The following is a 27531-nucleotide window of genomic DNA, read 5'->3' on the forward strand; positions in this document are numbered from 1 at the left end:
GCTAGCCCCAGCACAGCAAGAGGGGGCCCACCCGAAACCCATCTGACCTCAGGGTAAAAAGCAAAGGTCTCAGTGGTCTAAAGCCTGAGTGGTCTCTGGTCCTCAGAGGCAGACCGCATCGGAAGCCCAAATAGTCACTCCCCTCCAGCACCCGCACAGAACTTGGTGTTGCCTTCCCCCTGAGGGCTGGGCAAGCCCCAGCCAGACCCCTCCCAGACCCCCTCCCTCCCGGACTCTGGGCTTGGCCGTGTGATCTCCTTTGGCCTATGGGACACCAGCAGACAAGCCACCATCCAGAACCCCTCCCGCTTCCAGAAGGATCTGCCCGGGCTAGCCCAAGGTCCCAGGAGGAGGGGGAGGGACGCAGAGGAGTCAGCCCCTAGGAGGGCCCCTGCCTCCCCACTTACCCAGCCCAACCCAGCCTAGTTCAGCAGATCTGCAGATGAGCCAGGAAAAAAAAAAAAAATGTTTGTTGTTACCTCTTGTTTTTCACTCAGTAAAAGGTAACACCTCTCTCCCCGCGGGCCTCATCTTCCCTCCTGCCCACCTCCCTCTTCCACTCACACGGGGCTCCTTGCTGCTTCTCAAAAGCACCGGCCACCTCTTACTCTAGACCTCAAGTGATGTTTGCATTTCTATTCAATAAATGCCCTTCGCTTTTCCAACCGGTGCCTTTTAGAGGCAGCTTCCGTCCTGCACTGGCCACCGGAGCCATAGGTAAATACCGGCTTTGACAGCAAAAGAAAAGAGAAGAGAAAAGGTGGTTTTGAAGCGGGATGATGGGCTGGACATTTTCATGGATCAAGATAAAGGCACATTTCATTGAACTTAGAAAGACAAGACAAGACAGCGAGAGTGGCTGTACAGGAACATGTAAATGCCTGCGGAGCCCGGAGCTGGGAAAGGGCCGGGCCCTCCGTGGGGCAGCGGGCCCTGAACCCGGACCAGCGGAACCAGAGCCCTCAGAGCTGGGTTCCCGCTACATCGTATCAGCAGCCCCTAAGGGGCAAAGGGCAGGGTACGAAATTGTGCATAAAGTGTTTTTAATCATATAGACCAATGATCACAGCCGTGCTAAATGCCAAACACACCGGGCAGAGGAAAGAGAAGCCGAAGAACGATTCCCCACCACGTTGGCACAGGGCGCTTTGGGATGGTTGAAATAAAGTATTTTTGTTTCTCTTTCCACGTCTCTACATTTTCTCAATTTTCTGTAATGAATGTGTATTTTTAACAGTTTTCTCGGGGTATAAGTGATACATACAAATGGACATATTTCATGTATCCAAGTTGATGAGTTTGGACATATGCATAATTTATATTATTTTTATGACGAAGAATAACAATGCTATTAAATTAAAACGCCAACGTGACCACCGGTGCCCAGAGCGAACGCAGTCCTTAAATGCTGGGCGGTTTCCACAGTAACAGACGCTAACATCTGCAGGCAATTTACAATTTATGTGTCACTTTCACATCCACTGCCTCCTTTGAGACTCACGCCGGCCCCTGAGGGGGACACATCTATTCTTTCCATTGGCAGCCGGAGACGTGGAGGCGCCTGCTTGGGGACAACCTCCCGAGCTGCTCACGGGCCAGTCGGAAGTCCTGGGTTGGAGTCTGGGCTCCAGTGTCTTGGCTGTGTGGCCTTGGGTTGGTCACGCCACTTCTCTGAGCCTCAGTGTTTTGGCTATAATAGCGTCTGCCCGGGATTGGAAGCTCCAGTGGGACTACGGGGTGTGAGGGTCCAGGAGGAAGGATCGCGACTCTGAGCGAGGATGAGTTACTAAAATTTACTGCACGGAGAAACGAAAGTTCCCTCTCGGCCTTGCTTCTGGCCTCCACGCTCTTTGCCGTGGCCAGCCCAGAAGTGTGCGGGATGAATGGCGGCTCAACTTCACTGTGCGGATTTGGGGATCCCGACCTCCAGCCCCACTAGTCCCATCGCACAAACACTTACGGAGCAAGCAGACCATGGCACCGCTCCCTCAGGCCTCAGGTTGGTGGGTGTTTCACATCTATTTATTGCTACAGGCAGTATCTTCTAGGGGTTGCCATAGGCAAGGTTACTTCCCCTGAGAGCTGGAAAATCTTATCAATAAAACCTTGAAATCAGAAAGTCTCTCATCTTGGAATGTTTGACACATATCCAGTCCCAATACCACCTCCTCCAGGAAGCCCTCCTGGAGACCACCCCTGCCCCCCAGTTCAGCGGTCTCTCCTACAACTACAGTCTCATACTCACTGTGGGTCCCTCATTGAATATGGACCCCTTCCTACATGGGGGTGGTCCCTGTCCAGGTTGCCTCTCACCTTGACCACAGAAGGGAACCCAGCGGTGTGGTCAATAATATGAACTCACATTCTTTTTTTTTTTTAATTTTTTTTTTCAACGTTTATTTTATTTTTGGGACAGAGAGAGACAGAGCATGAACGGGGGAGGGGCAGAGAGAGAAGGAGACACAGAATCGGAAACAGGCTCCAGGCTCTGAGCCATCAGCTCAGAGCCCGACGCGGGGCTCGAACTCACCGACCGACCGTGAGATCGTGACCTGGCTGAAGTCGGACGCTTAACCGACTGCGCCACCCAGGCGCCCCTGAACTCACATTGTTAAAGTGCTTGCTTTCCAGGCACTGTTCTAAATCTCTCCATAGAAGTTTTTGCTTCTGGAAATAGCTCGCGGCTCCTATTGGATCAACTCTCTCACCAGTAGCGACGATAAAACCTCAACAGATGAAACAACAAAACACAACTGCCTGAGGCATTGGAGGGAACCAAGTACAGGTGGAACCTGCAGAAAAATCAGCAATTGAAACTCACTGGATAAGTTTCCTATTTTCATGGCTGAGGACAGGCCCCAGTCTGTGCCATGGGGCTACTGAAACTCAGACATAAAGTCCTACTCTTAAGGCTCAATAAATCAGAAGGCAGGGACTGGGGAAATCCTAGCAGCTGGAAAGTGAGGGAGTAAATTCTGGAAAGGGGGGGGGGTGACTGAGGAAGTCCCCAAATGCAGCATATAAACTCTGCCCAAATCTTTGGCTACAAAACACACATGCATATGACAGATTCCAAGCAACCCAGCGATGGCTAAAAGAAGTGACCTGAGGCTGTGCTATTGTCCATCACCCCGGAGATAGGGTTTACAGTTGAGTTCAACCAAGTTAACTGCTCACAAACACAAAATAAAACAAAAAAAAATGCTCTTTGGAGGGACATAAAAAACATCTCGAATCTCTACAATGTCATCATTCACAACGCCCAGGACAGAATCCAAAATTATATGAAGACATACAAAGAAATACGAATGCATCACCCATACTTAATATAAAGATGATCATGGAGACTGGCCATGAAATGCCCCGGATGTTGGAACTGGCAAATGAAAAAATTAAAGTAGGTATTATAACTATGCTCAAGGATGCAAAGGAAAATTTGCTCCCGCTGACTGAGAAGAAAGAACATTTCAACAGAGAAATAGAAACTATTTTATTTTATTTTTTTGAGGGTGCTATTTTTTTAAAATTTTTTTGAATGTTTATTTTTTGAGGGAGGAGAGACAGAGAGAGAGAGAGGCAGGGGGGGTGGGGCCAGAGGATCTGAAGCGGGCTCTGATGACAGCAAAGTGCCTGCTGTGGGCCTCGAACTCACAAACAGTGAGATTGTGGCCAAAGTTGGAGGTTCAACCAACTGAGCCACCCAGGCACACTGAGACTATTTTTTAAATAACCAAATAAACATCCTAGAACTGCAAAGATACAGTGTCTGAAACAGAAGACCACTGAATTGCTTAACAGAAAATCTGAGGTGACAGTAGACTTACTACACTTGAAGATACCTCAATATCGGGGCGCCTGGGTGGCGCAGTCGGTTAAGCGTCCGACTTCAGCCAGGTCACGATCTTGCGGTCCGTGAGTTCGAGCCCCGCGTCGGGCTCTGGGCTGATGGCTCAGAGCCTGGAGCCTGTTTCCGATTCTGTGTCTCCCTCTCTCTCTGCCCCTGCCCCGTTCATGCTCTGTCTCTCTCTGTCCCAAAAGTAAATAAACGTTGAAAAAAAAAATTTTAATAATGAAGATACCTCAATATGAATTACTCAAAGTAAAGAGAGAGAAAATAAATTAAAAAAAAAAAAAAGAACAGATCTTCTGGGATCTGCAGGTCAATGTCAAATGTCTAACACACACGTAATTGCAGTTCCAGAAGGAGAGGAGAGATAATAGAGTAGGAGAAAGACTTCAAGGAACAACGGCTGAAAAAAATCCCCCATACGGGAAAAGGCACCAGCGACACATTTTGGAAGCTCAGTTACCTCCAGAGAGGATAAATACAAAGAAAGCCACACCTAACTGTTGAACGACTGAGGACCAAATTAGTGATAGAATTTTGTAAGCGGCTGGAAGAAAACCATGTCACATTCAGAGGCATCAGGCCTCCAATGACTGACGATTTCTCATCAGAAAGGATGCAGTCCAGAAGACGTTCAAAGGGCTGAACGAGAATTCAAAAGCTGGTGAACACAGAATTCTGTATCCAGTGGACCTACTCCTCAAGAACAAAAAGCAAACGAAGACATTTCAGTTAAGGCCTTCCAGGGACCAGAAATCCAATCTCAGAACAGTCCTACTGTCCTATCATCATTCTCTCTTTACAGATAAGCGACCTTGGTCACCGAGAGGCAAGGAGCTTGCCCAAGGTCACATATGCAGCAGGGCCTGTGCAGTGTGTCCCTGCACCCACACCACAGGGTCTCACAGTGCCACTCAGCCATTGAGTGAGGGCTGCCAAGCCGCCTGACAAGCCAGTGGTGGCTCCGAGTCACCCTGTCACGGGTGAAGAAAAATCCCATGAAAGCCCATGCTGCCTTCCCACTTGAGAGGTCCCCTCTTCCTTCTCCTTCAGCTCCTCAAAAGGCAAGGCTGGAAGAGGCAGCTTGGGCCACGGCACCAGGACACATCTGTCACCTCCCTGGAAATGGCCACCATGCAGTGCCAGCAGGGGAAGCCCAGAGCCACCCGGTCCGGGGAGCCAGAAAGCCACACTGTGGCCCAGTATGGGCTTAGGGAGGATCAGAGGTGGTTTTGGATGTGACCAGCCAAGTGACAAGGTCCACATTGGGAACTGGAGCCAGGGGTGGTGTTGTGGAATGAACTGTGTCCACCCACCCCCCCAACAAATATGTTGAAGTCCTAACCTCCTGTGACTGTGACCTTATTGGGGTCATCTTTGCAGATGATCGAGTTGAGATGAGGTCATACTGGACTACGGTGGGCCCTAAATCCAATGACTGGTGTCCTACCAAGAAGCCTATGTGATTTCACAGGGACACACACACATACAGGGAGAAAGCCATATGACAACAGGGCAGAGACTGGAGAGACTCCTCTGGAGGCCAAGAAACATGAGAAAGTGCCGGCCACCACCAGAAGCTGGGGGACAGATTCCTCCCTGGAGGCTTCAGGAGGAGCACGGTCCTGCCGATGCTTTGCTTTCAGTCTTCCAGCCTCCAGACGGCGAGAGAAGGGATCTCTGTTGTTTTAGGCCACTGAGCTAGTGGCCCTTTGTCTTGGCTGCCATAACTGACACAGAGGGAGAACAGAGCTAACACAAGAGGCCACACACACGCCAGCTGCACGGGCTGCACCCCGGGTTGTGGCTCCGGCTGGTGCCACGTGGGGGCAGGAGCCCGCGGATCTCCAGGATATCTGCTGTGACTGTCGCCAGAGGAAGATACTCCAGTCGAGCCCTGGTGTGTACTAGCTGTGTGACCTCACCCAAATCACTCACCCTCTCTGAGCCCCGATTGCCACAACTGTCATCCCTGCCTGGCCACAGTTCTCCTAGGGTTTATGTGAAATTCAAATGATTCTGTGGCCTGGAAAGTTCCCTGGAAACTCTGGCAGAAGCCTACACACCTGCAGGGGAGATTAAATGCTTGTCGGGGCAGCGGGGGCCGGGGGGGGACTCCTGCCCTGCTCGTCCATCACCGCCCGTCACCGTAAGTGCCGTCGACACCATTAATGATCCATCAGATGTCGGGACTCAGGGCAGAGGGGAGGCCTCAGAAAGCCCAGCCCGATCCTTCTGATGGGAGCAATGCCTTTAATTAACATCGTCAGAGGCGTCAGGTTGATGAGGACGGAGGTGTGGGCAGAAAGAGGAGGGAAGAGGCGCCCGCCTGCCGCAGAAGGAAGCTCAGTGAGAGGAAGGAGGCCAGGCAGCGGGGCACCAGCCTGGGACAGGACTGGGTGAGCGGGCTTCCCCAGCACCTTGTCTGGGTCCCCCTGGGAGGGGTGACTTTGCAGCCCCTCCCCTCCGGAGGTAGAGCCTAATTTCCCACCCTTGGCCCTGCACGGCCTGTGACCTGCTTTGGCCAAAAGAATGGGGTGGACACGAGAGGTGCTGGCTCCAAGCCCGGGTCTCACGAGGCCGCACAGCGCCTGCTCTCTGGGACCCCTGTGCCACCACGAACCCCCAGGCCAGCCTGCTGGAGGACGAGAGGCATGTGCGGCAGGGATGAGCCACTGCAGTGGAGGCCACACCAGGCCAGTCTACAGCCAGCCGGTCCCCAAAAATGACACAGCCCACCAGGACCAGCAGAGGCACCTTCCCGACCACAACTACCACGAGTGTGTGAGTGAGCACAGCCTAAGAACACCCACTAGACCTACAGACTCAGGAGCAAAAATAAAGGCTTCTTGTTTGAAGCCACTGAGTTCTGGGGATGTTTGTTACACAGCAGGGGCTGACTGGGACGGGGGTTGCCAGGCAGAGCTGCGTCACGGCCTCTTTAAAACGAAGAACAGCCACCCACCCAGCTCTGCTCCGTAGATCACCTGTTTTTGGAGGCGGCACGGTCATTTAAAAGGCAAGACTTTCCCGATCAGAAAAAGTTAAAAGGGGAGACTTTTCCCGAGCAGAAAAAGCTCTCCACGACAGCCTAGGTTTTCAGGCAGGCACACGCTCCCTCCCTCACCAAGGGGCCTCATCTACACAGTGCTCTGACCACAGTACCGTCCCTTCCAGGTTTGCCCGGACAACTCTGATGGTTCTCCAGGTCTCGGCCCAAATGTCCCATCTCTGGGGAGGCCCCTGAGCCCTCCATGCTGACACCTGGTTCCTTCAGGTCACGGTGGCCTGTGACGGCCCTTGGGGTGGGAGGCAGCAAGTCCCATCCCCTGAGACTCAGTTTCCTCCCTTGGAAAACAGGGATAATGTCATAGGACTCACAGAGGCCCCATATGACAGGGATCAGGACAGCGAAGGCAGCAGGAGCTCTGAGAACCTGGACAGTGTGTGGCCCTGAGAACCAGCTCTAGGACCTGACCCCTTGGACCAGGACAGGCCACGGTGATAGTAAACCCTCTTGGAACTTGCGGGAGGTGTTCTAGCACTTTACGCACAGAACTAAATCCTCTTAGCTCCCCCAAGTTGCTGGAGTGATGCCATTGTTCTCATTGTACAGATGAAGAAATCGAGGCACAGAGAGGATTAATAACTTGCCAAAAGCTGCCCATCTGGTGTGTGCAGAGCTGGGACTTACTCCCAGGCAGGCTGGCTCTAGAGTCCTTGAACTTGGCCCCAGGCCTGGTACTTTCTCAAGATGTTTAAAGGGGTCAAAAATGGCAGTGGGGGTTGGCGAAGACATTTCCTGGGAAACAGCAGGTGCTGAGGGGAGGGTCCCCACCCACACCTTCCCTCCCAAGCCTAGTGTGACCTTCGCAGAGCTCCAGAGTACACTTCCTGAGGGCGGCGGACCCAGACCCAAGACTGGGAAAGCCGGGTGTCGGGGTCTGGCTGTGCTGGGGACACAATGGCCTATGCCCATGTGACTCCTGGGGACAGGAGAGAGCTGGCATCGGTCATCTTAGTCCTGTCTGCTGGCTTCCCAGAAGGGCAAGGACAATGCAGGAGCAGGGGGCCACTGCACCCAGGGCCCAGGAAAGCCACCAGATGTACAGCTGTGACTGCCTGGGTCAAGGGTTGCATGAGACGTTTGGCAGGAAACTTCCAGAACACCCAGGAGAGGACCCACAAGAGAACCAGACAGCTGCATCCACCTGCTAGGTCCACCTAGAGTGGAAAAAGCCACCAGAAGTAGGAGGTGGCCCATCCCCCTGGTGGCCCTCCCAGCAGGCAGGGGTTGGGGGCAGCGGGCAGAAGCCGGGAGACCCAGCCCCTACCCACTGTCGGCCTCCAGCACCAGCAGGCTGCTGTGGGGGCAAAGAAGGGAAAATGCCAACTCTGGGTCAGCTTCTGGACCATCACCTGGGACCGGACAGTCACTGCTGCGTATATGACAACAGACTACTTATGAGGGTAACCATCCAAGCACGGACCCATCCAAAGCCTCGTCCAGGGCAGGGAAGATGACTCCCTGACTAAGGTCTGCTGAAAGGGTGGGCACACCACCGCAGAGTGGCTGAGCTCCCCTCTCACACCTGTGCTCACGTGGGAGCAAGCACCCGGCTCCCCGGGTGGTGGGGGGGGGGGGTCCTGGCACCAACTGGGAGCTGCGATCACGCTGTTGCTGAATTGCAAGTCCTGCTGCAGAAACCCAGCCCCTGTCCCCGAGCAGGTCTGTGAGAAGTTCCCTCCTGCGGCCTGAACGTGGTGCGGGGGTTGGGGGAGCAGGTCCCAGCCTGTGGGCAGAAGCCGCGTGGGGTGAGCTGGACGCTGTGGCAGGGCCGGGTGGGTCTGCTCGGACGGTGCTCGGCTCACGGGGCTGGAGGAAAATGGAAAGGGGCTGGGGGGGGGGGTTGGGGAGGGCCTTGTGCAAGGGTCCCAGCCGCCACCACCTCCCACCCACGCAGCCCGGAGGCCCAGGACCCCAGGTTCTGCCTGCCGGGGACCAAAGCTCACACATAGGGCAGGAAGGGGGCGCCCGGCCCCAGTTGCCCGCAGGTGGGAGACAGGGCCGGCCCTGCTGCCTCTTGGAGTCACACAGGAGCTACAGTCCCACCCCACACCTGGGATTAAGTCACCACCCTCTAAAATCACACCCCCTCCTGGGCAGAGGGGGTGGGGGTGGGGACTACATGGGACCAAGAGCCCCAAGAGTATCCCTCCCCAGAGCTAGCCTGATAAAAGAAAAGCATGCCCACACAGGAGACCCAAGGGATGACGAGGAGTGTAAACATTTAAACTGGGCTGAGTACGAATGAATTTTAAAGGTTGAAAAATAATTCTATTTTTTCTCCCAGCACCTGCCCCAAGAGCTCCAGGTGAAACGGAATATTGCCACCGGGAATTGTGGCCCCCAAATGTGCCTGCTGCTCGGTGGTCAGCCAGCCAGAGCCGGGACTCTGGGAACATGGGGCTCGAATAACACCCTTGGGAGAGAGGGGGACCGAGGGAGGCCCGGGGGGAGGCGCTGGGCCGGTGTCGTTATGTCCTCACAGCATAGCTACTCCACGGGGCAGTCACTGTCTACAGGTGGGAGATCTGAATTCAGACCCCACTCTTACGACCTCTCTGAGTCCATCTGATCACCTGGGAAACAAAGATGGCCACACACACCTTCCAAGATGGTTGGAAGGCTGAGCTGCCCATCACTTAGCACGTGGGAGGCACTCAGTTAACCCGTCTACCGCTCATTTATTCACTCGAAAGAATGTTAGCTAATGGGGAGAGTTATTAAGTTATTGTTTAAAGGGGAAACGTTGGCTAGGGTTTGAGGTCTGTAAGGTGGGCTGCTGGATAAAAGACTGCCCCAAAAGTAGAGTTTCTGTTTGGGATGGTGAGAAAGTTCTAGAAATGGAAAAGTGGGGATGGCTGCACAACACCATAAATGTACTTAATGCCGCTGAATTGCACACTTAAGAACGGCTAACGTGGTAAATTTTATCTCGGGTCTATTTTACAATAAGAAATTTAATTTTAGGGGCACCTGGGTGGCTCAGTCGGTTAAGTGTCCGACTTCAACTCAGGTCACGATCTCGCAGTCTGTGAGTCTGAGCCCGCATCGGGCTCTGTGCTGACCGCTCAGAGCCTGGAGCCTGCTTCGGATTCTGTGTCTCCCTCTCTCTCTGCCCCTCCCCCACTCACACTCTGTCTCTCTCTCTCTCTCTCTCTCAAAAATAAATAACCATTAAAAAATATTAGAAAATAAAAATAAAAAATAGAGAATTTAATTTAATTTTTAAGAAGAACAGTAATTGAGCACCTACTGTATCCCAAGCACTGTTGCATACAGGGGGAACTCCGCAGTGTGCACTCCCTGCAGAAAGCTCACTCTCTAGTAAAGGACACGAATAAGCAAGTTTTCATAGAAATCTAGATTATTTTTCCGGGGAGGGGGTAAGAGCTATGATGCAAAATAAAAGTAAAGGGGATGGAAGAGGTGGGAGGTGCTGTTTTAGTCGGGGAGGTCAGGGAAGACTTCCTGGAGGAGGGGCATTTGAGCAGAGACCCGAAGGAAGCCAGAGAGGCAGCCACACAGATATCCGGGAGAGCAGCACGTGCAAAGGCCCTGAGAGGCAGGGGTCAGCTTGGTCTGTTGCAGGTCAGCAAGGAGGCAGCATGTGCATGAAGGTAAAAGGGGCAGGACGTGAGCTGGGGTGGGGGGGGGGGCGCAGGGACTTGGAATTTGACTCCAAGTGACAGCAGAAACTGCGGAGGGAGCTCGGGCTGGGGCACCGCGATCTGACAGGGGTTAATGACTACTGCTCCTCCTATGTGTGGCTCTCACTCAGGGAGCCCAGCTCTTCCAGGGGCGGGCAGAGCCCCTTCCCTGCAGGGCGCAGGCCTGGCCACCTGAGCGGCTCTCAGGAAAGGGTGGAGTAGCAGGGATGGCGGGAGCCTGCTTCACCCCCGCGGCTCACTTGCTCACTTGTCTGGTTCCGCGCTGGTTCCACAGCTATTAGGGGATGTGTTGGCATCACAATGATTTTGGTGCTGCTGTTTTCATCTCAGCATTGTAGAAACGGAGACGGAACTCACAGAACGTAAAGTTCACGCTTCAAACTGCACGTTTCAGTGGTTTTTAGTGGATTCGCTGTGTTGTGCGACCATCACCGCTGCCTAATTCCAGAACATTCCCGTGACCCCGAAGAGAGCCCCCGTACCTGTCCGCGGCCATTCCTCACTCCCTGCCAACCACTCACCTGTCTTCTGACTCTTTGGGACCCTTCCTGTGACTGGGATCATGCAGTGTGTGGCCTTCTGTGTCTGGCTTCTCTCGCCTGGCATGGGGTCAAGGTCCCTCCCCACGTGGGGCCTTCGGTCCTTTCTCAGCCGAGTAAGACTCTCCTGTGATGGTGATGCTCCTCAGGAGAGGCGCCAGCAGGCTTGAGTGGGGGTTGGGAGCCTGGGAATGGCCCTGCCCCCCGGGACCCCTGACCCACAGTGGCACCCACCTCTGCCAGCTGTGAGCCAGAGTGAGGGCGGTGCTGCCTTCCCATGAGTGCCCCCCGAGGGGCAGGGTCCAGGGAGGGCGGGGGCTGTGGCTGCCGGCTCCTCCCTGCCAGGTCAGACGGGCCCCTGCTGGGTAGCCGTTGGCCTTGGGGACTCCGAGGCAGATGGGCTTGGGGAAGGTGAGCGGGGGGCAGCTGTGGATTTGCCTGTGGTCAGCAGGCCCCGGTCAGGCGGCGGGGTTCGATTCCAGGCCAGGTCAGATTGTCCTCAGAGCGGGGGCGACTCCCCAGATCTGACTCTAGCAGAGCCCCCAGGCACCGCCCCTCAATCACACAGACCCCCGCGGGCCCCGAAGGTGGCCAGGTGGCCTGGGGCCAGCAGCTGGCCTCGGGACAGGGTCAAAGTGAAAGGGACTCAGAGAACACCACCCACTCCCTGCCCGCTTCCTCACAGCACAAGCTCCTGGAAAAGCCCATGGCACGGTCACCTGGGCGGCTCCCCTACAGATGAAGATTCCTAGGGCCCTGCCCTGACCCAGGGGATCAGAATCCTGGGTGCCTGGAATCCGTTTTGACAGGTTCTCCTGTGGCGTGCCCCAACATTTGAGAGCACCGGTGAAGCACTGGGAGGTTTGGGAGCAGGAGTCCCACTTCCCTGGGGCTGCCTGAGCCTCGGCTTCCCGATCTCTAAAGTGGGTACAATGCTATTATCTCGGGGTTGGCTGTGAGGACTTGAGGCAACATATACAAAAGTGCCTGGCAGAAACAATCAACTGCTCAAAGGCCGTTCACTGCAATCAGCGGTACGCTGTTGTTCTATGCGCAAACCGACAGAACTATCTGGAAACTGAAAGAAAGCGCAGAGGGGAAGAATTTCTACACGACACGGAGGGGGGGGCTGAGGTGTGGTGAATTTGCTGTTGGGGGACCTGGTTATGAACCCCACCTTCTCCTGGCTGTCATTTCGCCCCTCTGAGCCTCAGTTGCCCCATCTGTGCCATGGTCGTGTTAAGAGCCGCCCACGCTGGAGGGCTCTGGAAATGGCAATGTGCTTTCCCGGGGCCAGGATGACAAGCCGCTGTGGGAGACGACAAGGGGGGCCTGACGCAGACCCAGACTGACCGCTACTGCCCGGCCGGGCTGGCTGGCCAGGGTCCTCCCACGCCTGGGGCCCACGGGTCCCGGCCTCTCTGCTCAGGCTGGCAGCCAGTCCCTCAGATGCCCATTGGCAGATGGGCCAGCAGGGCCGAGTGGCCCAATGACAAGGACACCCTTCGGGCCTCATCACATCAGTGTGTCCACCAGATCCTTTGCCAGGCCTGCATCTGCTCTGGGGCCGGGGGGCCGGGCTCAGGAGCTGGACGCTGAGGTCACAGCTGGCACAGCCCACGGCCCCCTGTGCCCGCCTCTCCTGCCTCTGCCCTGGCCCCGGCCATCACTCCTTCTCTCCTGGGAGCCTGGGGTTTCCGGGTCCGGCCTAGTCCGGCCCGGCCAGGGGGCCTTTTGTGAAGCTGAAACCCCATCACATCATGACCCTCCCTAAGATCTTCTGTGGCTCCCCACTGGCCTCGCCTGCCTCTCTCTCCCTCCCAACACACCCTCTACTCCTCAGCCAGCCTGGACTTTCTGTGTTTCCCCAAACGGGACTGTTTATCCATTCAAGGAGTATTTATTGACCACCAACTACCAGACCCCACGCGAGACCACAGGAATTCAGCAGTGGCCCAAATGCGCACCAGGCAGGCCGTCCCGACTGGCCGGCACCTGTCAGGGGGAGGAGAGAGTGCCCACAAATAGACAAAGCAAACACCACATGCTACCCACATCCCCTCCCCCCCCCCCCCCCCCGCCTTGCTCGGGGCAAGGCCCCATGGCCCAGCCTCTGGGTGACGGTGCGGCACAGGGTGACAGTCTATTCCTGCTACGGTGTGGCCGGGGTACGGCGGCTGCAGCTGCAGCCGTGGGGTTGGGGGCGCCCACAGCCGGGTGAGGGCACGGCCTGGGCAGGTGCACGGGCAGGTCCCTGAGGCTCTGCACTGGCTGAGGATGGCTGGCAGCTCCGCCTCCTAAGACCCACTTCCTCATCTGTAAAATGGGTACAGCTGTGCCCCTGTGCCGCGGGGCGCTCCAAGCAACGGCCGGCCTGGGGCCCCCTCGGTCGCGCTGTTGCTGTTGGCCCTCCCCGGGACCCCGATCGCTGGCGAGGAGCATCCTGAGGCCGCCAGGCCCCGTGCCTTGCTCCCCGGTGGGAAGGGGTCCCAGCCTCCCTGGGGGAACTCACTCACTGAGAGCACCGGGGGCTGGGCGCTGGCCGGGAGCATTAACCCCACCACAGCCGCAGGACTTGGGGCCATTCTGCCGCTTCCACGTGGGGAAACCTAGGCTCCGAGGGTGAACTTGTCCTTGTGTGGGGAGCAGGCGGCTCCTATGCCATGCAGAGCCCAGGGGTGTGCTCCTGACACCGTGAAGTATGGTGGGGCTGGCCCCAGCTCCCCTCGCCATGGGACGGCCACCCACCTCCAGGGACAGTGGCGGTGCTGCAGACTCCCAGGCGGGCCCTGCGCCTCATGCCTGTTGCCCCGTACCCTTCTCTACCCAGGGGCCCCTGCACCCATTATAAAGATGAGCAGACCGAGGCACCCCAGGCAGGTGCGGAGCCCTGTCCTGCCCCGTCTGCTATGGGCTCTCGGGCTCTCTTCCCAGGTCTCTCCTGGAGACAAGAACTGCCAGCCGAAGCACACTACTCCACAGCTGCTGGGCGGGTGGCATCTATGGGGCCAGCGTGGTGACTGCCCCTTAACTTTGGCATCACGATCCCTGCAAACGTTTCACACCCATGACCTTACTAAATGCTCCTGATGGCCTCCGGGGGTGGCATGACTCTCCCCCACTTACAGATGGGGAAACTGAGGCTCCCGGGGGTGGGGTCTGTGCTGTGCTGGTAAACCAGATGACCCCTGGCTCACAGGGGGAAGGGGGCGGTGGGGAGAGCCAGAGCACCCACCCTGATTTGTGTGTTGGCTGAGCCTGAGACCTCAAGCCACTTGCAAAATTCCCAAAAACTTAACAACCAACTCACAAACTTGCTGACACGAGGCAGCTGTGGTACACCCCGTGGGGGGCAGAGTCCCCACACCTGTGCCTGCACGGGCCCTGAATCCGGCTGAAGTCCCAGCCTTCAGCCTCTGAGTGAGACTTCCCGCAGCCCCACCGAGAGCACTGCGGTCCCCAGAAGCCCCACGTCTCAGTCAGCAGGACCGTCACCATGGCTTCCAAGCCCCTGCCCGGCCCCAGCCTGGCATCACACACACTAGGCCCAGGGCCCTCACCGAGGATAGCCAGACCCCAGTGCTCCTTCTGGCTGTGAACACTGAAAAATGAGTAAAATGTATCTGCTCAGAGAGCTGTAAGGGTGCAGTGAGTGAATATATGTTTGTGTTAGATCAGGACCTAGAACAGCCAAGGAAAGAGGAAAGAAAGAAAGAAAGAAAGAAAGAAAGAAAGAAAGAAAGAGAGAGAGAGAAAGAGAAAGGAAGGAAGGAAGGAAGGAGGAAGGAAAGAAGGAAGGGAAGGGAAGGGAAGGGAAGGAAGGAGGGAAGGAAGGAAGGAAGGAAGGAAGGAAGGAAGGAAGAGAGAGAGAGAGAAAGAAAGAAAGAAAGAAAGGAAGAGAGAGAAAGAAAGAAAGAAAGAAAGAAAGAAAGAAAGAAAAAGGAAGGAAGGAAGGAAGGAAGGAAGGAAGGAAGGAAAGAAAGAAAGAAAGAAAGAAAGAAAGAAAAGAAAAGAAAAAGAAAGAAAAGCTAGAGCCCTTGCCCAGCCTGATTTCAAGACTTCCTATAAAGCTACAGTAATCAGACAGCATGCTACCAATGAAAGGACACACATACAGAACAGAGAATCAGAAACAGACCCACAAACCCGTGGTCAGTTGGGTTTCATTAAAGGCACTCAGGCAATTCGATGAGGAAAAAGTGGTCTTCCCAATACATAAATAGATGTATGGGGAAAAAATTAACATCAGCCTTTATTTTATGCCACATACAAAATCACGCCGAAATGAGTCACAGACCTAAATATAAAAGCTACGACTAGAAAACAGCTAGGAGAAAATAGAGGAGAAAATCTCAGCAGCTTCGATTTCTTAGACAAGACGTAAAAAGCATAAATGGCAAAAGAAAAAAAAATGGGTAAATTGTACTTTATCAAAATTTAAAATTTTGCTCTTTGAAAGAAACCATCATAAAAACCAAAAGACAAGCCACAGAACGAGAGAAAATAGTCACAATATGAATATCTGACAAACCATCTGCACCCAGAGTGTATACAGACCTTGGAGAACTCAATAAGACTGCAAACCACTTAATTAAAAATGGGCAAAAGATTTGAACAGGCACCTCTTAAAGCCAAATAGATGAATGGCCAGCAAACACACGAAAAGATGCTCGACCTCCGTGGTCCCCAGGGAAATGCACATTTAGATCCCAATGAGATACCTGGACACACCCATCATATGGGCTAAAATTAAAAAGACTGATGACACCACTCTGGCTGGCGAGAGCGTCACCCAAGTGGAAATCCTGACCCCTTGTGGAGATGCACAGCAATAGCGGCCTTTGGGAAACAGCCGCGCAGTTCCTTAGAGTTCAGCATTTGCCTTTCATGTGACCCGGCCACCTCTTGTCACCAGGAACAACAAAGCCCTTGAGCACAAAGACTTGTGCACACGTGTTCATAGAGGCTTCATCCACAGCAGCTCAAAGCTGGAAACAACCCAAATATCCAGCAGCAGGTGACTGCAGAAACAAATTGTGGTGTACCCATACAAGGGAATGCTACTCATCAATAAAAAAGGAGGTGCCAGTGATGCCCGCCACAGGATGAATCCCGGAAGGATTATGCTGAGTAAAAGAAGCCAGACAAGGAGCGCCTGGGTGGCTCAGCCGGTTAAGCGTCCCACTTCGACTCAGAGGAAGATCTCAGGGCTCATGAGTTCGAGCCCTGCGTGGGGTTCTGTGCTGATGGCTCAGAGCCTGGAGTCTGCTTCTGATTCTGTGCCTCCCTCTCTCTCTGCCCCTCCCCTGCTTGTGTTCTCTCTCTCTCTCTCTCTCTCTCTCTGAAAAATAAATAAACATTGGAAAAACAAAACATTTTTAAAAGAAGCCAGACATAAGAATATGCGGTCTATTTATATGAAGCTCCAGAAAAAAAGAAGATTAATATACAGTGTGAGAAGACATATCGGTGGTCACCAGGACGCAGGGCACATCAAGGACAGAGCAAAAGAACAAGGAAACTTTTGGGGGTGATGGAAATGTACTGGATCCTGATTACTGCCTCACGTTCCTAAGTATACAGCTGTCAACACGATGGGACTGTAGCTATAAGTAGAGCCAGTTTATTGCACTTGATAACATTGTTTCTAAGTTTCTGTTTGCAGCCAAGAGGAAAAGGGAGGAAAGCAGCCGCCACCTCAGCCCCCTACCCCCTTCTGAAGCCTCCAGCAAATGCTGATTCAACACCCTAAGGGATCTACAGGCAGGCCGACCACCTGAGTAATTACATGAAGGGAACAATCATTGGGCACATTTTTCATCAGCTGAGATCATTCGTATTTATCAAGCTGCTAATTCATCTCGATCTGTCCAGGGAGGTCTGACCCACCCTGGCCCAGGCGTGAGGAACGCCTGGTGCCAGGCACTCGGTAGAATGTCATTAATTGCGTGTTGAGTTAATTAATAATCGTCCATCTTTCCCAGGCACGCAGAGCTCGTCAGGGGTCACAGGAAGCCACAAGCCAGCGCGGGCAGGCTGAGCTGAGCCTGGGAGAAGCCCGAACTGCGCCCCTCCACGGACGAAGCCTTTCCCGGGATACCCTCGGATGCTGAGGCTTGGACCAGCGAACGAAGGCAGAGTGAGGACCATTTTGATGTGCCATTGGGGGCTGGGGTGGGCAATACAGCAGTGAAGCTTGAAAATCAGTGAGCAGCCGCTATGGGGTCAAAGGCAGGCTTCCACCAGAAATGCCCCGTCCAGCTGGATGACAGAAGTCTGCAGCTAGATACAGCTGCTGGGGACAGTTGAGCCAAAGGATGGGGGTCTTGGCTGGGGGTCTGAAGTCCAGCCAGTCGCTGCTGCTGTTCCCCCCCCCCCCCCCCCAGTTCACCTCCAGTGGGACACGGTCAGGGCTCAAAGACCCTGAGCTCCCTTGCCAACCCGGGGCTGGCTGAAGTGACCCGGGGCTGACACGACTTCCCTCTTGGCTTCATCCTGAGGTCATCAATCACCCAAATCAGCAGTTCTCGGATGTGGCCCAAGGACGCAGGAGGCTCACGGGGTCCTGCCTTTCCAGCCACGTATCTGCACAAAGCTGGATGTTCTACCACTTTAGCCAGACGACGGGTCACAACAGGCCGGATGCAGACGCAGGTGCGAGGATCCTGCTGTCATCTCGTGAGCCAGACGTTAAAGAGATTTACAAAAATGCTACTCGTCTCCTGAGGGTTTTTTTGTTTTGTAAAACACAGTAATTTTCCAGCAAAAAAAATATTATTCATGTTAACACATAATTGGTCTTTTTTTAACGTTTACTTATTTTTTGAGAGAGAGAGACAGAGACAGGGAGAGAGAGCACGTCCATGAGTGGGGAAGGGGCAGAGAGAGAGGGAGACACAGAATCCGAAGCAGGCTCCAGGCTCTGAGCTGTCAGCACAGATCCTGATGTGGGGCTGAGCCCACGAACCGTGAGATCATGACCCGAGTCGAAATCAGGCGCTTAACCGACTAACACTTAACCAACCCCTAAGGGGCGCCTGGGTGGCTCAGTCGGTTAAGTGTGGGACGTTGGCTCAGATCGTGATCTCATGGTTCATGGGCTCAAGCCCCATAGCAGGCTCTGTACTCACAGCCTGGAGCCTGCTTCGGATTCTCTCTCTCTCTCTCTCTCTGCCCCTCCCCTGCTCTCACTCTCTCTCTCAAAAATAAATAACAAACATTAAAAAATAATATAAACGATAAATGGATAGTTACGTAAATCCTTGCAGGTGCCTCAGTCTTCATTTCTAACCCACCACCTACCGATGGCTATAGCCTGCATACACAGAAGCTCTTAGGGATCTGCAATAATTTTTTATGACTGTAAAGGATTCCTAACACCAAAAAGGTTGACAAGCACCGTCCTAAAAGTATGGCAGGCAATTGGCGTCTTTGATCTATTAACGTGTCTCCTGATCCAAGCAACGTTCCTTGGTCCTTAGAGCTCCTGGGTCCATCAAGGACTCTCCCGTGTCCCTGGGCTGGGGCCGCCTGTCACAAGATGCCCAGAGCCAAATGGAGACGTGAAGGTGAGCCGATCAGACTCCGAGAGCCGACATCCCCAAACCGAGCTAAAGCTCACACCGGCAGATTTGTTGCTCTGATCCCTCTGATAAGGCCCTGCCTCTGCCCACGGGGTTGTTGTGGTCGAGGGATTGTGGGAAGGGAGCTGAGCCAGGAGGGGCCAAGAGAACGTCTCAAGGGGGGAAAAAGATCTCAACTCATATGTCAAAAGCAGCACGTGTCCAGTGCACATTTTGGCCAAATGGTGCATGGTTGGAGGCTACGATCAATATTTGGCCAAAGGGAAACATCACTGCCGTAGAAAAAACTGGATTATGAGAATGAATCTGAAATCATATCCAACATTTGAATCAATAATGGTTTTCTCATGGTCATTTATTTTTGAGAGACAGACAGAGACAGAGTGTGAGCAGGGTGGGCCAGAGAGAGAGGGAGACACAGAATCCGAAGCGGGCTCCAGGCTCCGGGCTGTCGGCACAGAACCCGATGTGGGGCTCGAACTCACGAACCCTGAGATCATGACCTGAGTCGAAGTCAGAGGTTTAACCGACGGAGCCCCCCAGGCGCCCCGGAGTCATTAATCTTACTGGAAATCATAGCACACTAATTATTCAGTTCGCCTGTCCTAGAAAAACTTGGTGATTTTGTCTCCACCTCCTGGACCCACAGTTGACAGTGAGGATACAGTTTCACGGGTGGACAGTTGGCCAATGTTTAAGGAAGGTGCTTCTGAGATCTTCCGGGTGCAGCCTTCCGAACGCCTCCCTCCTTGTAGGGAGGGACCACCTGATCTGGACCGCCGATCCCCAACAGTTCACAGATGACGAGGATGCGGCTAGCTGGGCTTCAGAGACCAAGGGCAAGGCCATGCATGGAACAGCAGCCTGGGGCTCTGCATAGCGCAGAGCCCTACATGCTGGCACATCCTGGTCTGAGATGCCCTGAGCTGGGCTGGAAGGCTCCAGGCTCCGATGCAAGATCCATGAGCCTGACAGTCCTCCGTTGTCATGACTTTATCCAAGCGGCTCCAGGAGCCACAACCACACACAGCCGGGACCGCAGATCAGCTCCAAGGTGCCTCAGCTGTGAGCTCACAGAGGAAAGACACAAGCAAGACTGGGGAACACGCCCGGTCTTCCTGCTGCACAAACAGCAGAATCTAGGAAGGGGAGCCTCCCTCCTGGACGTGGCCGTGGAGGGTGCTGAAGAGAGTGTTAGGAAGATGACAACAGTAGGTGCCACTTAAGTGGCCACGGCAGTCAGACACAGCGCTGGAAACTTAACATACCTCAGGCACTGGAGGGGACGCGCCAATGGCCCCAATATCACAGCCAGAGGACCCAGCTTCAGACCCTGGCTCTGTCACACCCTGGCTGTGTGACTTCAGGCCAGTTGCTCAATGTCTGTGTGCCTGTACATCACGGTCGATGATATGGCAGATGTCAAGCTCCTCATGGCGCCGGAGGGGGGGGAGGAAAAACAGTGACACTCTTGGAACACTGCCCGGGGCGTAGCTGTCCTTGCTCTGGCCATCTCCTCCAACCCGCCAGCAACACAGGAAGCGAGTGCGGGCTGTGGTCTCCACTTTACTGAGGGGAAAAGCCACACTGGAGGCTGAAGTGCCTGTCCAAGGTCCTGCGGCGGGTACAACTGGGCCCCACGCACACACACCTGCCTCACCCCAAGCCCTCTGCACTTTGCACTTTACCTGTGGCTTGTAACTCAAGCCCTTCTGGTTTCACCGAATCAGAAAGAAGCTCCTTGGGGCACCCGGGTGGCTCAGTGGGTTGAGCATCTGACTTTGGCTCAAGTCACGATCTCACGGTCCGTGAGTTCGAGCCCCGCGTCGGGCTCTGTGCCGACAGCTCGGAGCCTGGAGCCTGCTTCGGATTCTGTGTCTCCCTCTCTCTCTGCCCCTCCCCCACTCACACTCTGTGTCTCTCTCAAAAATAAAATTAAGGAAAAAAACATTAAAAAAAGCTCTCTTTTGCCATTTAAAAAAAAATTTTTAATGATCATTTATTTAATTTTTTGAGAGAGAGAGAGAGAGAGAGAGAGAGAGAGAGTCTGAAGCAGGCTCTGCACTGTCAGCATGGAGCCTTATGCAGGGCTGGATTCCGTGGTTCACAAGATCATGACCTGAGCCACAATCAAGAGTCGGATGCCTAACGGACTGAGCCCCCCAGGCTCCCCTCCTCTTTGCTATTTTTGACCCAAGATAGAAAGTATGATGAACTCACAGGGGCTCTGCCCCTCCCCAGTCACATGTCCTCAGTGTTCTCATCTGCAAAACGGGCACAGTGTTACCCGGCCTCTCTCCCTTCCTTCCTTCTCTCCTTGCCTTTTCCTTTTCTCCTCACCCCCTCCTTCCATTACAGCAGACAGGTGCTGTGCCACCGCACTCGGCCAGTAGTGACTCAGACATGGAGGCCGTGGCCTTAGGGGCTCCCAATCCCGTTGGGGAGTCAGGCAGGTAAACAGGTACCGCATGGTATGGCCAGTGAGGGCCCAGCCAGGGGAATCAAGAATGGCTTCCTGGAGGAGGTGGTGCTGAAGCTGGGTCCCGGAAGGTCCGTATGAACAGAAACACGGCCGGCCGGGAGGCATTCGGGGTGGACAGGGGCATATACGTGGAGCCCCCACCCCGTGGAGGATGGCAGCAGTGAGGAGAGGCAGACACGGTCCTCCAAAGCCAAGGCCCTGAAGGGCCCGCCGAGAACGCTCCAGTCAGCGAAGGAAATCTGGGCGTCCTCTCGCTGTCTCCTGACTCACACCTTCTAGGACCAGCTGCTAAATCAGGAGGCGGATGAGCTGTAAACTCTACCGAGGCCAGAAGGAGCCACTCTGGGCTAATTAGAACCACAGAGCAGTTTGAGGGCCTCAATTACCACTCTCGGCAGGAAACGCGTCCCCACATCTGCGGGGTGATTGAGTCCGCCGGGACATCGCTGGCGGTGCAAGGTATTAAAAAGAAGCGGGGTCCCAGAGCCATTCCGTCTCGCTTAAGTGGGCGGAGTGTTCCCCTGAGGGGTCGGGGCCTCAGAGACAGAAACTCGGGAGCGGGGCCGAGCCCACATCAGGAACCGCTTTGGAGACCAGATGAGGACGAAGGACACCGCTCCCCTTCTCGTCCTCGGGCCACTCCCCAGTGTTTTATTTAATTAAAAAATAGACAAGATTAACGAAACCACTGCTGTTTCCAAATGTGCGCAGTTGATCAGACGTACCGGACAGAGAGGAGGCTGCTGGCCTGGCAGGGCTTCCTGGAAGCTGTCACTGTCCCCACTCAGGGCACATGCTGGCCCCCTCTCCGAGCACAGAACCTATTCCCCTGGCCGGGATATTTAGTCCTGGGGGTTAGACAAAGACCACCTGTTATTCGAGAGGGTTACCCCTCTGCCATCCCACCCCACGACTGTCACGGGGGAGAGGAGCACTGAGTGCGGTCAAGGGCCCCAGCCCCCTCCCACGCCTGCCAGCACCTGGCTGTTCAAGGACCTTGGCTCTGGTGCTTGGCCTCTCAGGGTCTCAGCCTGCTCATCTGTAAAGTGGGCAGTGGTAGCTGGGGCAGGAAATCAGAACTTCTGCAATTGTACCTCTCCTAAAGGAAATTGTTCTCAGGGCGCCTGGGTGGCTGAGTCGGTTAAGCGTCCGACTTCGGCCTAAGTCGTGATCTCATGGTTCGTGAGTTCGAGCCCCGCATCCGGCTCTTCGCTGACAGCTTGGAGCCTGGATCCTGCTTCAGATTCTGTGTCTCCCTCTCTCTCTCTCTCTCTCTCTCTGCCCCTCCCCCACTCATGCTCAGTCTCTCTCTCTCTCTCTCTCTCTCTCAAAAATAAACATCGAAAAAAAAAATTGTTCTCTAAAATCAAATTTGAGCAGGCGACCTTTTCATATGCTAACTCTGGCCACGGCTCAGGCACACAACTTACTCTAAATAGACTTCGCAGGGATTCTAACGTAGTGGGAGGAGGAGGGGACAAGGGGTGGGGGGTGGAGGGTGGGCACCCTGTCAGAACCTCTCCGATCAGTCCCCTCTGGATGCCACGATTTCTGTGCTGTAACTACAGCCCCTGACACTCTGCTGTGCTGCCCTGTATCTCTTGCGACAGCCTGGAAGGCATAGAATTGTTGCTCTGCTATCGTAAAGACGAGAAAAGAGAGACCCAGAAGCGTGGAGGGACTCGCCCAGGTTCACACAGCCGGTCCAAGTCCACCCCACGCTCTGGGAACAGGCTCCCTTCCCTGGAGGACTCCTCGACCACATGTCCCACCCAGACCCTGGTCTGAGCTCCGGCCTCTGCAGCTGCCCCCCTCTGTGACTCTCAGGGCCTCCCATCCAAACTGCCTCTCCTCATCGCTTTCAGCTCAGTTCCGGTCAGCTGACGGTTTACCGACCGCCTGCCACACTCTGGCAGGGAGGTCAGGCCTGTGCGGGCCTCCCCAGGGTGTGCATCGTCGCTGGTTAACACGGTGACTAAGGTTAGTTGGCTCCCACCGCAGGTCTGGCACAGGAACACGTTTGCACCACGTCACTGGCCCTCCCACGCCTCCTCTAAGGTAATTATTATTATACCCATTTCTCAGATGGGGAAGCTGGGGGCTCAGAGCGGTTAAGTTGCAGGGCGAAGCGGCAGAGCTGGGATCAGAAACCAGCTGTGGCATCCCAGCTCCGGGCTCCCACCCAGAGGTGCTCAGCCCTTGTCTCCACCAGAGGAACCGGTGCCCCCAACCCTGCCCGTCCACAAAGCACATCGCAGGTTTAAGGTGCATTTGCTTCCTGCGTTTGGTTGAATGTGTGCAACATCACCCGTGAAGCCCCCAGGCAGCGTGCTGGCCATCCTAAGACAGAGGAGCTGAGACTCGGGGGAACGCGAATGACCTTCAGCTCCCTATAGAACAGGTTTCCAACAAGCAGGTGCATCAATGATCTCCCCCGGGGCTTGTAAGGTGCTGGGCCCTGACATCTCTGAGTTGGGGAATCTGCACTTGACTGGCTCCGCGAGGGAGGCTGCGGTGAGTGTGAGGGCAGGTAAGTCAGCAAAAGCGAGGTGGGTTCGGGCACCGGGTGATTGCAATGGAGGGTCTGATACGCAGTGGGCAGACCAGGTGAACGGGGTCCCCTGTGCGCCGAGAGGCAGGCAGAGGGGTGACACTGGAGAACTGGATGGGTTCATGGTGGTGAAGTGCTCAGAGGAGCCGCTAGCACAAAATGAGTGGTACGTACACATCAGGGGTTCCTCCACGAGTCGTGCCCTGTGACAGGCAGCCAGGGTGCGGGGTATTTCCACGACCTCCTTCAATTCTCAAAGCTGCTTTGGAGGACCATGGCTATTCCATGAGTCTCCCCAAGAGGGAAGAGTTAAGAGGCTCCCCCCGCCAAGGAGAAGGGCTGGGTCAGGTCAGCTGGGCGCTAAAGCAGGACCCCACCACCCTTCTTTCCTGTCCTGGGGCAGCTCGGCCAAGCCCCACCTCCTCGGTCGTGAAGGGAAGTGTGGCCCTCAAAATTCATCTTACTGGGCGCTCGGCAGTGGTGGGCTGAACAAATGAGTGGATGGATAAATGGACGAGCCCACGGATGGATGGCGGGGAGGGGTGAAGGGATGGATTAATGAGTGCAGGGCACAGCGAGAGCGAACCTTCTCTTCCGGCTCAAAGGCAGAAGGAAGATCCCCAATTTAATGACAGGGAAGGGAGCCCCGAGGGCAACCCCATGCCCGCAGTAACACAAGCACTGTCATTACTGTTTATGGTTTCCTGGGCCCATTAGCAAATCCCCCAGGCTCCAGGGGGCGATTAGATCAGGGGGAGGGGCTGGGCCTGCTCGCCGGCCACACTGGAGGGTCCGGGTCTGGGAAGCATCCCGTCTTGAATCCAGACGCTGACATGACAACATCAGGGAAAGCTCATTTGCAAACCCAAATTAGTGCCATCCTGATGATCATATACAAGAAAGATGGGCACATAAAGTGAGCCGTGAACAGGCATGACCACGGGTAACGGCATCACCGAGGCGCCGGGAGAGCTCATAAAGAAAGGTTTTTGTCACCGAAACCCATTTGGTGACTTACAGATTCAGCTTAATTCTTTGTGTTTGTATCCTGGCAGGGGTCTCTTTTTCTCTTAGCCTATCGGCGATCATCCTCGTTAGTAATATAAAGGTGTACAATCTGGATGCAAATACACAATCACGATAATCACAATTTTGATGGTGAGATTTAGCATTTATTAAGTGCTTGGGCTGAGCCGGCCCTATTCCGAGCGTGTGACAAGCATTGCCATATCTACTTTTGAACAACGTGAGACACGCTTGCCTTTCTATCGTCTTGCGGTTTGTCTTTCTGGATGCGTCTGACTTACGTGTGTGTCCCCTGAACTCCTGTCTGGTCCTGGCTGAAGCGTGGACGAGCACTTTCCACGACACCGGCAGGCGTACCTTTCATAGCCCACTGCCCTAGGCATCTCCCAGCCTAGGGGAAGAAAGCCCGTCTCTGCCTCCTCCCTTCTTCATCCGTATTGCAAAACACTGACGTTTCCCTGTCGTGTGTGGAATGGTGGCCCTGCCAGACATGTGTCCACGTTGTAACCCCCAGAACCCGGAACGTAAGTGGCTTCACTTACAAAGAGGGTCTTTGCAGACATAATAAAAATAAGGATCTTGAGACGAGATCATCCCAGATTATCCAAGTGGACCCTAAATCCAGTGACAAGTGTCCTTGTAAGAGACACAGAGATGAGTCACACTCCCGTGATATAAAGGAGGCAGAAATTGGGGTGATGGGGCCATAAGCCAAGTCATGCCTTTGCTATAAGAAGCAAAGGACTCTCGGGGCGCCTGGGTGGCGCAGTCGGTTAAGCGCCGACTTCAGCCAGGTCACGATCTCGCGGTCCGTGAATTTGAGCCCCGCGTCAGGCTCTGGGCTGATGGCTCGGAGCCTGGAGCCTGTTTCTGATTCTGTGTCTCCCTCTCTCACTGCCCCTCCCCCGTTCATGCTCTGTCTCTCTCTGTCCCAAAAATAAATAAACGTTGAAAAAAAAAAAATTAAAAAAAAAAAAAAAGTTAAAAAAAAAAAAAAAAAAGAAGCAAAGAACTCTTCCCCAGAGTCTCCAGAGGGAGTGTGGCCCTCCCAATATCCTGATTTCAGCCATCTGGCCAGCGGAATGGTCAGAGAATAAATTTCTGTCGTTTTAAGGCACCGAGTTTGGGGTGGCAATTAGGGCGGCCCCAGAAAACTAATACACTTGCTAATGGAAAATAATGGGCTACCTGACCTGGTCAACAAAGACCCAGAAAAAAAAAAATCAGGATACAGGGAGTAAGTCAGAATGAAGGGACCTAATGCTCCAAAACTCCAACAGACTTTGCGAGCATTTATTGCTAGAAACCCAGCATTTTGAAGGCACACACTCTTAGCCAATGGACTGAAAAGTCCTTAAACTATTTTAAACTATTCAAAAGTGGGTGAGAATACAATCAACAGGATATAAAAGATGTAAAGCAAAGTCATCACGTGGGTCGCACTGCCCAGGGCAGTGGTTACCAGCCGCACGTGGCCACTGAGCCCCTGAAAGGTCCCTAGCCCAAACCGAGCTGTGCTGTAAGCGTAAAACACACAACAGATTTCCAAGATTTAGTGAAAAACAGAATGTGAGACATCTCAATAATTTCTATATTGATTACATGGTGATCACGTTTTGGATAGGTGAATTAATTATTACAATTAATTGCGCCTATTTCTTTTTACTTGTGCAATGTGGCTACTAGAAAGTCCGAAATTACACGTGTGGTCCCATTACATCTCTACGGCTCAGTACTGATTTAGGGTAGGCTGGAAATTTGGGGACTTAAAAATTGTGTGTGCCATTTGGTTGGTGAAAAAAGAAAACATTTTAAATGGCAGATGAGACTAGGATCCCAAAACAACGCAACAGCATGTCAAAGGAGTCAAATGTGGGCAGCAAGGACTTCTCCTTGTCCCTTACCCACCACCAGGTAGAGCAACAGATCTTTACCTCATGACCACACCTCCACGCTGCTCTCGGCTGATTGGATCTAGAGGTAGACACCCCTCTTTGAAGGCAGCCAATCACCAGACTGCCCGGAGATCTGAGCCAATCACATTGCTCCCCGCCCCCCCCCCAGGGGCCTGAGAGCGGTAGTGAGTTCAGGAGGTAATAAGGATTCCTAGGGATTGCAGGACCCCTAAACCAGGGCCAAGAGAAACACAAATAATCCAGAGCTGAGCATGTCAGTTACAACGGCACTCGTTAAGAATGCAGATTCCTTGGCCCTGGCCCCAGACCGTCTGGGTAGGACCTGGGAAGCTGTGTTTTAAACCAGCCCCCCGACTGTGTCGGCCACAGGAGCTCTGCGGGTCACTCTGAGAAACCCCAGGGGCAAAGGTTGCAGAGGTCAGTGGATGGAGAAGAGAGGTTGGAACAGACCAGGGGCGGCTGCCGTGGGTCCAGTTCAGGGGGCCAGAGCCAGCCAGGAGGGTCAGTGTCTCCGCGGCCCCGAGAGGATCAGAGGGGCACCCTCACCACAAAACCCCAGCCAGCGTGGCCTCAGAACTTCCCAGAAAACTGGCCAGTGGGCGCCAGGCTCTCGCCACTCTCACTTGAGCAGACGACCTGCAATGCCCTTCCTTTCACCTGGCATCTCTTTGACTGAAGCCCCACTTCACCTCCACCTGAAGTCCTAGCTGGTTCCAGAGTTGAGGGCAATTGTTTCTCAGGAAGCAGAGTTTATAGGGGGAGCCACCCTGGTGTCACCAACTAAACATGTCCCTCAGATGCCCTTAAACAGCCAGCAGCAAGCCGGCAAGAGATGGGCATGCCTGCTTAGAG

The 27531-nt window shown here is 54.2% G+C and overlaps 1 protein-coding gene across 1 annotated transcript in view; it reads right to left on the reverse strand.

The window, feature by feature from the left end:
- Positions 1 to 27531, reverse strand: part of PPP2R2C (protein phosphatase 2 regulatory subunit Bgamma) — a 137911-nt gene that overhangs the window by 56217 nt on the left and 54163 nt on the right. The gene's annotated exons all lie outside the window — the stretch shown is intronic.

Source organism: Prionailurus viverrinus, chromosome B1 (assembly GCF_022837055.1).
Source record: "Prionailurus viverrinus isolate Anna chromosome B1, UM_Priviv_1.0, whole genome shotgun sequence".
NCBI classification, from domain to species: Eukaryota; Metazoa; Chordata; class Mammalia; order Carnivora; family Felidae; genus Prionailurus; species Prionailurus viverrinus.